We start from the raw sequence: 12893 nt of genomic DNA on the forward strand, positions 1-12893 counted from the left end.
TGTCTAATTGTTATTTAAGTCCATATTACAGGAAGACAAATATCTGTATGATTTGTTTGTGAGTCTTTTAAAGTCATATATCATCCGCAATGAAAAGAGAGGTCTCTCTAATATTTTAGCACAATTTATGACATACATTTGTGTTTCGAACAATTGTACGTATGTACATGTCATTCCTGACTTTAAATCTATATTAATCAAGCTTACTGCATCGATATCAATGGTATAACAATGATGGAATTCATATATCAATGTTTAGCAATAATCGCGGATTCTTTAGAAAATATTATATTTAAAGAATGTTTCAAGGAAGTTTGATTAAGAAGAAACAGATTACGTATCAAGTCGATTGCATTTATGCCGAATGGGACGCAATAAAGCAATACAATTAAGATTTCCAAACTCACAGCAAGTGACATGATAAATAACGTATTATTTATCAAGGTCAAACTTAATTACTAGGCTTTGCTATACTTTAGGCCGAATTAATTTGTTAGATCCGAGAAAGATTAGGACAATTTCAGGAAAATATAAGCAAGTGATAAAAGTGCATATTCCACGACATTTCATTTTTGTACGAAGAAAATTCAGATTCAAAATCAGAATAAAAAATAGGAAATAAATTATAACTGTACATTGTACAGATTAATATACAGTTTTTAATTACAAATTACAAGTATACTTTATTTTTGTAATCAAGGATTGCTTATAATTTTCTGTGTATATCGTGTTCTTCTAAATTACTTATATATATATTTTTAATGTAATCCTTTAATTATTATAATTAGAATATATGTGCTATAATGAATTCTCTCTCAGCTTTTAAACATATCTAATTGCATTAATTGATACACAATTAATATTTAATAATATTCAATATTTATATTGACTTATAAATGCCATAAATTTATACATTAATTTTATTTATAATTGTGTTATATAAATTTATTTATATTGATGTGTATATAAAAACACTGCTGGAACTTAATTAACTAAACACTAGGAAGGAAGACAACATAATAATTATATAGCTGAACTTGAAAAACGTTCAGATATTCTTGAAGCACCTTTTTATATTAAATAAGACAATTTAATCTCATGGATTAAGTTACTTCCTGTTCTTCAATGCAGTTATCTCTTGCACAAAGCAATCGATTTAATCGGGATTAAAGCTGATTGATATTCATTCACGCGTATATATATTTCGCGATATCGAGCCAGAAGGAAAATTATTGAAATGTCTCAAAATTGTGAAATTCAATTTTGACACGAAATTTGAAATCATTGATTTTAGAAGAAAACTTATGTATTTCCACTTTTCAATACAACGTAAATATTAACATTTAATAGTTTATAGATACCTTGTTATTAAACAAAGAAAACAGCTAGATAAAGAACCTTCGCTCAAAAAATGTATCAATAAAGTTTTAATTCTGAGAAGTCAGCGTGTATGGTATTGCGTATTGTGATACGTTACTTTGACGTGTCCATAAGAAAAGAGAACATATGAACAACACAAACTTGCATAACTATATCTTTATTTCAACATAATTACAAAAGTATTATCCTTATCAAACAAATAAAAGTGTTATCAGCAAAATATGACATATAAATATCTTGAGAAATGAGCAAGCTTTAATTCCACCTTACAATCTTTTTATTATCACGTACACACACGCACGCGCGCGTGCGCACACACACACGCGCACACATACAGAAACAAATTTAGCAAATATTTTGTTTTTATTTTTAAATAAATAGAACTCAAAGAAGTTAAGTATCAAGTATTTCCTCTTACGCCGGAAATTAATTGATAAATGCCCGTGACGAACTCGTACAAAACAATTCGAAGCGATAAGAAGTGACGTGCGTAGCACGTCATTCCCATTTTAGAAACAGATAACAGAGCGACGTGCATAGCACGTCACTCTAGCGCAAGAAGTTAAAACCTTAACTTATGAACAACAGTATTTTAAAATTATTTATTTTAATCCTGGTACGAGTATTTATGTATTACTTGCACAATAATTATAATACAATACTCGCATATAGGTAACATAAGTAAACATATGTCTTACCGTACCTAAATATGTGCACATACATACACATTCACATAACAGTGGGTTAAGTTGAATAAGAAAATTTTATATCATTTTTTCTAAATAATTACTAAAATTTTGCGATGTTAAGTAAAAAAGGTTACCAAATGAGAGTTTGATTCATATGAAGAAAAACTGCAGTGTCATACAAGATTGAGAATGGTTTATCGAAATAAGATGAATCTCCACAAGACACAATGCAATGTAAAATGTTTTTATCCGCAAAAGTAAAATTATTACAACCTATATATAGAATATATATAATGCTGCAAAAGATTCTACGGAAAAATTCTCTTTATGTGCACAGGAAGCGAGTGTATAGTCTCTACTTATCTTTATAGCTATGTGGCCGCGTGGTCCAGGATATCCCTGCATATTGCTTGCTATTTTTCTGTAAACATGTTCCTATGCCCAAAATCTTCTGTAGGAATAAAGGATGAGGTTTTATTGTGACATAACAAGGGTAAGTTCCACCCATAAAGTCGCTTATAGGGATAGCGACCACAGTGAGCAGCATTCTGTCTTTGTTGGTCGTTAAGTGTTAAAGAGAGATAGAATAATCCTTACGTCGAGGTCCTCATCCTCTCCACTCACATCAGTGCTGCCAGAAAGCGTGCAACGATTCGCGAGACCATTCCCCCTCCATCCCTACCGCATGCTATAAAGCACGCTTTCGATCCTGATTCGGTGCGGATCGAATTTAATGTACTGTTTCCACTGGAAGTAGAGTAGGAGTAGAGTAGGAATGAGAAAGATTGATATTTCAGTAGAGCCAACTTATCGTTTGCTTGTGAATATATAAATGAATAACCGCTGAAGAACATACAGTTGAGTAAAAAGACAATGGAACAAAAGAAAACAATTAAACAAATTGTGTTAAATTATCAATTAAATGTAACACATATAATTAATCAGTGCTCTTTAGCAATTATAAACACACATATAATATTCTGGCAAAATATATTAAAAATACAAGAAAATAATATGAAAGTGTTAGTGATGATGATTGAAAACCTGAAGAAAATAAATCGAGTGAAAAGAAGATTTTGGATGAAAACTCATAGAAAACATTGGTGGAAAATAATAGTACCTAACCACTTTTTAAATGAGGATTGGCTTGAATGTTTCAGAATGACACGTACAACTTTTCAATTTATTTGTGATGAGGTGCGATCAGAACCTGTTACTCCTTCATCCTGTTACTCCATTCTTGGGGATCCTGGAGTCATCTGTATTACTCAAACTTTGTGAACACTAATCTTTTTATTGATTGCATAGAATGAAAAATCCTTTTCCACGATTAAAGTATAGTGAAAAACGAGAAAAAGTTTTAAAATTACAGTTTTCTTCTAGGCTTATTGTTTGACCACAACAATTTTACATTTCGTACGTACATTTCGTACGTACATTTCGTACAAAATAGGGCTCTCAACTCGGAACAGAATGAAGGAACATGAGGATGCTTTTAGAAGTGAAGTTAGAAGCATAGTAAAAAAGATTAGTGTTTATAAAACTTTTGTGAATGTGAAATCGTGATCAAGAGTAAAACAGAGCACAAGATCAGGTCCTTGATATCGTGCAAAAGGATTTCTTTCATCGTACGAAAGGATTTTTCATTCTGCGCAACAAATAAAAAGATTTATTAAAAACAGTTATTTACTCCGTCAGTAATACAGACGACTCCAGGATCCCCTTAAGTGTTGAACAAAAAGTGGCTATAACATTATAATATTTAGCAAGTTCTCGCGAGTATCGTGTAATTGCGAATATTTGTGGGGTTCATAAAACATCTATATGGAGATGTGTTCATGATACAGTTGCTGCTATTAATAAAATACTTTTGTCAAAACTTTATAAAAATGCCTGATATTAATGAATGTACAATGATATCTGCAGCATATGAAGCTCGTACTAATGTTCCATAAGTAATAGGTGCAATCGATAGTACTCACATTCCTATTCTACCACCTGTAGATGGTTATAACGATTATGTTAATCGCAAAGGATGGCCATCTATTATACTTCAAGCAGTAGTAGATAATAATTTATGGTAAAATAATATTTAGTTATATGTAGCAAAAAAGCAATTTTGATTAATTAAGTTTTTCATTTGAATCAGGTTTAGAAATGTCAACTGCCAACCCCCTGGATCTTGTCATGACGCAGCTGTATTTAAAAATTCTGTGCTGTATAAAGAAACAGAATATATTATTCTAAAATTATATTTTTTTAAATACGAATTTCTACTGCAATATTTTTGAGAAGTAAAATAATCATAATATTTATTTCAGAAAACGAGGTTAATTAATGGTATTGGGATATCATATTCTTTTAGTTGGAGATCCAGCATATCCTTTACTACCTTGGTTAATAAAAAGATATACAAAAATTGCACGTTTAACACCTTAAGAGGAATCATTTAATGTTTATTTAAATAGTAATAGAGTGGATATTGAAATGGCAGTTGGACGTCTTAAATCACGGTGGCGATGTTTATCAAAACGTATAGATCTACATTATACCTGTATGACTAAAGTAGTAACTGCATGTTGCATATTACATAATATTATGGAATTAAAAAATGAACCAATTTTACCTCAGTGGATGGAATCAAGAAACAAAATGTCAAATGTAGAACATATTATTTTTATAATGCTAGTAATATACGAGATGCGCTACGTGATTATATGACACAATATCCTCTAAGAAAATCATACCAAATTATATAAATACTATGAAAGTATTAATAGTTTTGACATGGGTCTGAACAAAATAATTATTCTTGTTAAAAAGTAATTTTTTTATTTACTTTATTACATATATTACACATACACACACACACACACACACACACACACACACAACTTTACAAACGGTAGTGAACACTGGTTATTATAATATTATTATTATTAATATTATCATAAATTGTTCTTTGAAAAAATGTTTTATAAATTAGCTTGCCCTTATAAATATATATCTTGCCTTTATCACATTATTTAAAATAAGAAACTATATCACAGGATACTTTATCATAATATTTAAAATAAGAAAATATACCTATTTAGTTTTTGGTTTTTGCAGGTACATTTTATAATAGGAACATTATTTAATAATTCAACTAAAAATTTATATTAAATCACTATATTCAAGTTGCATTTAATTTCTATTTTAAAAACTTAAATTATTTTCCATTCTTTTATAAACAATTAAATGTTTCATTTTAATGAGATCAAGCAAAAAATGACTATCTTTGTTACCTTTAAAAATAAAATATAAAGTATAAAACTCTAAACTATAGTAATAGTATAAAACTTTCATATAAAACTTTCTGTTAAAAAAGTAAACGTGCACAATAGCGCTTTAACGTTCGTTTGTTGATGTGTCGATATGCGGCGCCTCTTTAGCATGCGTGGCGCTTCCGACACGTTCGCGCATTAAATAATAATAGTTGTGTCGTAGCGATACTACTTCGACAAAGAGAGCTAAGCGAAGTGCGCAAGTAATAAGCGTTTAATCTTTTGTTCGAATACGCGAATTTATTTTCGTTCAGTTGCGTTTTGTCAATTATAAGTCTTTTTAGTTTAGCGCGATACACGGGAAGAACATAAGCGAGCATATAAGCCGAAGTTGTTTTCACTTTCAAATAAAACCGAAATACTTTTAAACAACTTTAAATCTTACTTTGTGATTTGATTTGAAGTAGAGGTTGAGCTTAAATTACAATTATTAGAAGTTGGGGAAATTGTTGGAAAAGTTGTTGATATGGAAGAAACTGAAAAAGGTACAGTTGATGATAATGGTGGTGTTGGTGTGGATGGTGGTGTTTGCCAGAATAACTGGCAAACATCTTTTTGAAGATTGACTAACATTAAATGGTACTTTTATGAAACGAACTTTATTAAATGATTGCAATGGAGGTCTGAACTGTTCAGGATTAGAGGAATAGGCAAGACTACGATTTCCGGAGCGCAAAGTTTTGACTGTGGATTCTTCATCTACAGGTCATTATAAACAAAACTTAAAGAGTGATGAAAGTGGCTATCTGGTTTAGTTTAGGAGATATGGAGGTTTTTAGATGGAATTTGAGAAATCGACAAAAACGCTTTTTTGCTAGTTGCAGACTATAAAAGGTTTTAGCCGTCGCTCATTGTTTATTAAAAAGTTATTAACAAAAGAAATTTCGAAAATATAGTAGTTATTTTGAATATTGAAAGACATAAACGACGAATATGAACGAAGGAAGGATAGTCATTCAATCAAATATAACCTAACCTAATCTGGTTAGGTTATATTTTCCGAAACTGGAACCCCGGACATATACGCTCGGTTTCAGCCCGCTTCGCGGGAGGGCGGAGGAAATCTGTTACACCTAGAGAGCCTCTAGGAGAGAGAGGCGACACGAGGTCATGTGACCAGCTTCGTCGCGATTGGCTGGCGGCAATATGGGCTAATTTGTTCATTGCGACGCCATTGCAGACAATATGTGACGCGGATTGCTGGCGTTTTTCAGAGTGTAAAGGTGACTATAAAATATGTGTGGTTAAATATATGAGGTAAATCTTTATTATTAGAAATTATAAATAAACTGTGATTGTAAGAAATGTCAGTTGCATTTGGGAAATATATTGAAATAATACATTTACTGTATATTCTAGTTTTTTATAATAAATATTACAGTAGGGGGAATTCCCCTAGCAGCGAACACTTAAGGTTTTTCGTAGATAAAAAAAATAATATGTTTTATTTATTTTTTAGTTTGCATTTATTACAAGTTGACATTATTAGGAACGAAAGTAAGGGTACAGAATAATCAACTTTCTTAAAAAATTAGGCTCAACTCAACATCAAACTTTGACTTATAATTTGGTAAGAAATTAAAATGGCACCTAGTACCGAACAAGGTTAAAATAGGCCTCCTAATACTGGACTACTTTAAAATTAAAGCTTAGAGTTTGCAGTGCTCACAAATATAATAATCAGAACACTCAGGGGTATCAGCACATGCCTCGTGAGCTCATTCCTGGCAATTGCAGCACTGAATCCAATCTTCTTCGTTGCTGTCTAGGCACACCAAGCAGGTTGTTCCTTCGTTTGTATTTGTAGGTGTTTTCTTTAGCTTCTTTACTCTATTCGTCTTTTTTAATTTATTTCTTAAACTTTTCTTTTTTTCTTTAATTTCCTTTTCATTTTATTTCTCGTCAAAAAAAAATGAAAAATGTTCTGTCCGAAACCAGGGGACAACAAATGCATAATAAAAATAACATAATCGTAAAAGCCAGTCTACCTTTTATAAAAACCACATAGGTAATTTGAAAACACCTTACCAAAGTGTATCATAACACTAAAACACTTATTGTAGTCAGTAAATCTTTATAGGTATAGTTCGTCTTTAAATTACGCAATACAACGTTTTCTCGCCAAATGCAACAATCAACTATTTTTCTCACCTACATATACGTGACTGAATCGTGTCACAACCTGCGCGTGGATCACTATACCCCTCCCCGCCCTATCGTCACATGATGGCTCGATCGCAAATGTTTTCGCATAGATATAATGTATGTCCGATGCTAGGTGCCGTCCGGCGCTAAGGGAACTCCCCCTATCTATTAATTTGGCGACGCTGATTTCTTTGTCAGGTAATTTATTATGTTCTTTGTAAGATTTACCTCATATATTTAACCACACATATTTTACAGTCACCTTCACACAGTCTGAAAAACGCCGGCAATCTACGTCACATGTGGTCTACATTGGCGTCGCAATGAACAAATTAGCCCATATTGCCGCCAGCCAATCGCAAGAAGCTGGTCACATGATCTCGTGTCGCCTCTCTCTCCTAGAGGCTCTCTAGTTACACCGGCTCCGGCGGGCGGGAGGGGCAAAGCCCCTTCCCCCCGCCCTCCTGCGAAGGACTAAAAACGAGCGTATGTGTCCAGGGCTCCAGTTTCGGAAAATAACCCAAACCTATTTCTGATTTAAAGCTACACGGAAAGAAAAAATCTTGCTACCGTAGCTAATCATGATTTGCTAAAACTGTGTTTGCTGCCGTAGCTATAAATTTCGAAACCACAGCAAAATGGTTTGTTGTGGCACCTAATGAGTGAGAAACCTAACCTAATACATAAAGAAAGTAGCAAAATATGCATAGCTGTAAGGATCATATTGTACAGCAACATAAAAATAGCTATCGGAACTAACCGATATGTCACAGATACAACATTATTTCGCTGCCGCATGCAAACGCGGCGCGAACAGCGCTGCGCATGCGCAGTGGTAAATAATTGAGTTAGTGATTCACTTGATCTAGCTATTGCTAATTAATGTAGCTATCTTGTATACACTTTTAGCTGCAGAACATATTTCGGGTTTAGCATCAGTTTGATCGCCACAGCAAAAGTATTAGCAACGACAGCAAAAATTGTGTCTTCCATATACAAGTAGTGTGCACGCTACAACTAATCGCTGCAACATATGTTGTGATAACTGCTAACTAAAATATGTACTGCAGCTAAGTCTTGCATATAAGGCAGCTAAACATTTTCAACTAATTAAAATAGGTGTCACAGCTAAGATGTTAGTTGTCCATATATTACGACTGAAATTTAGCTACCACACGCAGTTTTTAGCTACGGCAGCTACTTTTTTCTTTCCATGTATAATTCCATCAAATATACTCTTTCGTAAACGTATATGGTATCGTAAAATTATGCTCTATTCATTAAACAGTTTTGTTAATAATTTTTTAACAAACAACGAGCGACGGGTGAAAATGAGGGTTATTCGGGAAGGTGACCTTTGTAATATATGTCAAACTCAAGTCCTTCCTTCACGTGGACAGTTAAAAATTCGTGCAAAATCATTAAATTTCTTTTGTTAATAACTTTTTAATAAACAACGAGCGACGGTTAAAACTTTTTGATCACTCAGGAGGGTAGCATCTATAATATATGTCAAGGTCAAGGTCATCGTGACGAGCTCCGTTATTGTCAATATCAAGAGGCACGGTAGTGTCTCGCGCCAAATATACGCGCAGCGCGAGACGCAGAGTGCCTCTTTCCGCGAGACGACGTTTCGAGAGAGCCTTCGATTATTAGATCTCAATAACGACTGATCCGATCAACTTCTAAGTAGGCTCAATGGATAGCTTGGGTTCGAATTGCATAAGAAAAGTGTTTTTATTTTTCTCCTACGAGCGGAGATATTGCGATACAAAGTTCGAAATGTCACGATTTTACGATTAAGATACTCCGTTTTCTCCTTGTCTGTCAAGTGAAAGCAAGAGGGGCTTGAGAGACGAATGAAAAAAATGTGAAGTTCGCTAATTTCGACGCTAGATGGCTCGAAATGACACGTAAATGTAGAGTCGATAATGCTAAATGCAGTATCAATCAATATCGTCGCATTTCGAATTTTGCATAACTTTTTAAATATTTCTTTAATTTTAATCATCTCTTAATACATTTTATATGGCACGGTAGTTAAGAGTTGATTAAAATCGAAGAAACGTTTATAAAGTTATGGAAAATTCGAAATATGACGATTTTGAGACACACACGCACACACACGCGCACGCACGCACGCACACTGCTACAAAGTCGGGTAGCTGCGCACCCATAAAGACAGGTTGCTGTGCGCCCACAAAGACAGGTCGCTGTGCGCCTACAAAGACACTACAAAATGTGTGAAATCACAACAAAATTACCTTTTTAAAAAAAGGTACAAAAAAGCGCCAAGCATACGCGCCCGAAGAACGCGTTCAAAGATGACCTCTATAAAACTAATGATATATCAACAAATTTCGCCAATTATAAAAATGAGTATTTATGCAAACCAAAAAATCTATTACATTTATTCTATTTATTACATCTATTATATTTTTATACAACTAAATATTTTAATACATATAAATCCCTCTAAAAAACCTTACAAAGGTAAAAAAATACGTCAAGTACATAAAAAAGCAAAACTAAATATGATGAAATCCATAGTTAACTAGCCAAGTACTTATTGTTAGAAGCAATTCAGTTTGAGGATTTGTAATGTGAAATAATACTTCGCGTGCCCGGGTTTTGCATTGAACATGCATTCTTCTAAATTTGTACTGCCTTGAGTATTTTCACTAATGACTCGTAAATCTTTGTATTTGGTAATATTAAAACAAATACGTTTACAGTTTTGCACATTAGTCGAGTGATTATAAATATCCCTTTTCATTACTCACTCAATACAAATAATTTACACATACATTTACACAAATTATAGGTAGGACGTACGTTTTAATGCGACCCGGGCACGCCAAGTATTATTTCAAATTACAAATCCTCAAACTGAATTGCTTCTAACAATAAGTACTTGACTAGTTAACTATGGATTTCATCATATTTAGTTTTGCTTTTTTATGTACTTGACGTATTTTTTTACCTTTGTAAGGTTTTTTTAGAGGGATTTATATATGTATTAAAATATTTAGTTGTATAAAAATATAATAGATGTAATAAATAGAATAAATGTAATAGATTTTTTGGTTTGCATAAATACTCATTTTTATAATTGGCGAAATTTGTTGATATATCATTAGTTTTATAGAGGTCATCTTTAAACGCGTTCTTCGGGCGCGTATGCTTGGCGCTTTTTTGTACCTTTTTTTAAAAAGGTAAGTTTGTTGTGATTTACCCTACATTGTTCTGAATAACGCGAAAATAGTCTGCAACTGGCAAAAAAGTGTTTCTGTCGATTTCTCAAATTCCAACTAAAAACCTCCATATCTTCTCAACTAAACCAGATAGCCACTTTCACCACTCTTTAAGTTTTGTTTGTAATGACCTGTAGATGAAGAATCCATGGTCAAACCTTGGCGCTCCGGAAATCGTAGTATCCCCAAGGAATAATTTATAGTTACTGGCGACTGTGAAGTATTTTCATGCAAGTTTTGTATAAATAATTGCGTTTGCTGTTGTATCATTTTTTCTTGTTATTGTAAAATATTATTAATCAAGCGACGCGGTAGCGTCGCGACGCCAAGTACATAAATGTTGTGATTTTTATGGAATACCCACGAAATACACGATATAACAGCCATTTTATTCGAGTATAATACAGCGTAATAGAGTAGCGCAATTACACGTGGCACAACGTGCTCACCAACTAAAGCAATTCGGCTCGATATTCGAATATCAAGATTTGTTACAAAACAACAGATTCAACCGATTTGACAAAAATATGAAAGAGGAGTCTACGCTACAAAATTAACAAAGAGAACGCAGTACAATTAAAAAAAAACCCGACAACTTATCTCGCTTTACGTAGGCCTACGTCCGCACGCTACAACGATCCGCGACAGAGAGAGAGAGTCCTGCTGGTCTAGCCTCAGCCGATTTCCTTAAACTTCTGCCATCTGCCGCTCATTATCAATTAACGTGTACTTCCGCTCAACCTACACGGAAAGAAAAAAGTAGCTGCCATAGCTAAAAACTGCGTGTGGTAATTAAATTCAGTCGTAATATATGGACAGCTAAATTTTAGCTGTGATACCTATTGTATTAGATAAAGTTCCTAATTCATTAGCTGCAAGAGTAAACATTTTGCTGTAGTTTAGAAATTTATAGCTACAGCAGCAAATATTTTTTAGTAAATCATGATTAGCTACGGTAGCAAAAATTTTCTTTCTGTGTGGACATACAATATTCAAGATGCATTTGTTTTTCATATTTTTGCGTTATCTACCTTTATGTTTCTGTGTTAACATTGTGGACAGCCGTTCGCTTTTGTTCGTAAACACTCATAAATCATTTTAGATTAGAATATCGCAAATGTCGAGAGCGTATAAAAATGGAAAAGATAAAAACATTATTATCTTCCTTACTTTTACATGAGCTTTAGAATTATTACAATTTCTTAAAATGATGAAGAAACTGACGAAGGATGCTATGGACAACTGAAAATACTTCTTGCTCCTTTTTTTGTAAAAGGCCGATATCTCAATTAAGAAATTAGGTGCAAGAAGTTATGCTAACGTTAAATCATAGGAACATAGCAACATTGAAAAATAGAAATCACAATATACAGCCGCGAAGAATGGAGTACCCAATGTGTTTCGTAAGATTTTAGATCCTGCGGAATTTGTGTGCAGACATGCACCTAAAAGAGATGTCATGTTATACAGTTACCCGCAATAAATTGTTCGGAGCAATAATAATTGTCATCATCATTCCCCAATCATTATTCACGTTTTCTCGTCACAGTAAAGTCGTGCACAATTATTAATGACAGTTTTTCGTCAAATACAAGCTTTAATAAATTATGTTGCAACACACACTTGTTTGTTCAAAATGTATTCTCCATTTTAATGCGTTACCATCGAATTTCGAACTAAAATTTTTGATATTGATGGCTGGCTGCAAATGAGCTGCGATAATGTACTTACATGCAAATGTTGTCGCGTTGTCGAGATATCATTTCGAAGAACGCCATTTCATTTAGAAAGGTGAAAAAAGTACGCCAAGTACGTAAAAAATCCCATCTTGTACGCAACATAAAGTTTAAAAAACTATTTATTATAAAAATCAAAACTAAACATAAAATCAAGTGTTAACTAGCCGAGTACTTCGAAGAAATTCAGTTTAAGTGTTCTATCTAAATATTTCCCATGCATATTCTTTTATCGCATGACGACATTGAAGTGCCCGGGTCGCATTGAACATGTTTTCTTGTAAATATCTTATAAAATTCTTATAAATTTGTACAATATCTTGATTTATATCGTATCTTGAATCTAACAGTATGTTTTAATGC

This window comes from Ooceraea biroi, chromosome 1 (genome assembly GCF_003672135.1).
Source record: "Ooceraea biroi isolate clonal line C1 chromosome 1, Obir_v5.4, whole genome shotgun sequence".
Lineage (NCBI taxonomy): Eukaryota > Metazoa > Arthropoda > Insecta > Hymenoptera > Formicidae > Ooceraea > Ooceraea biroi.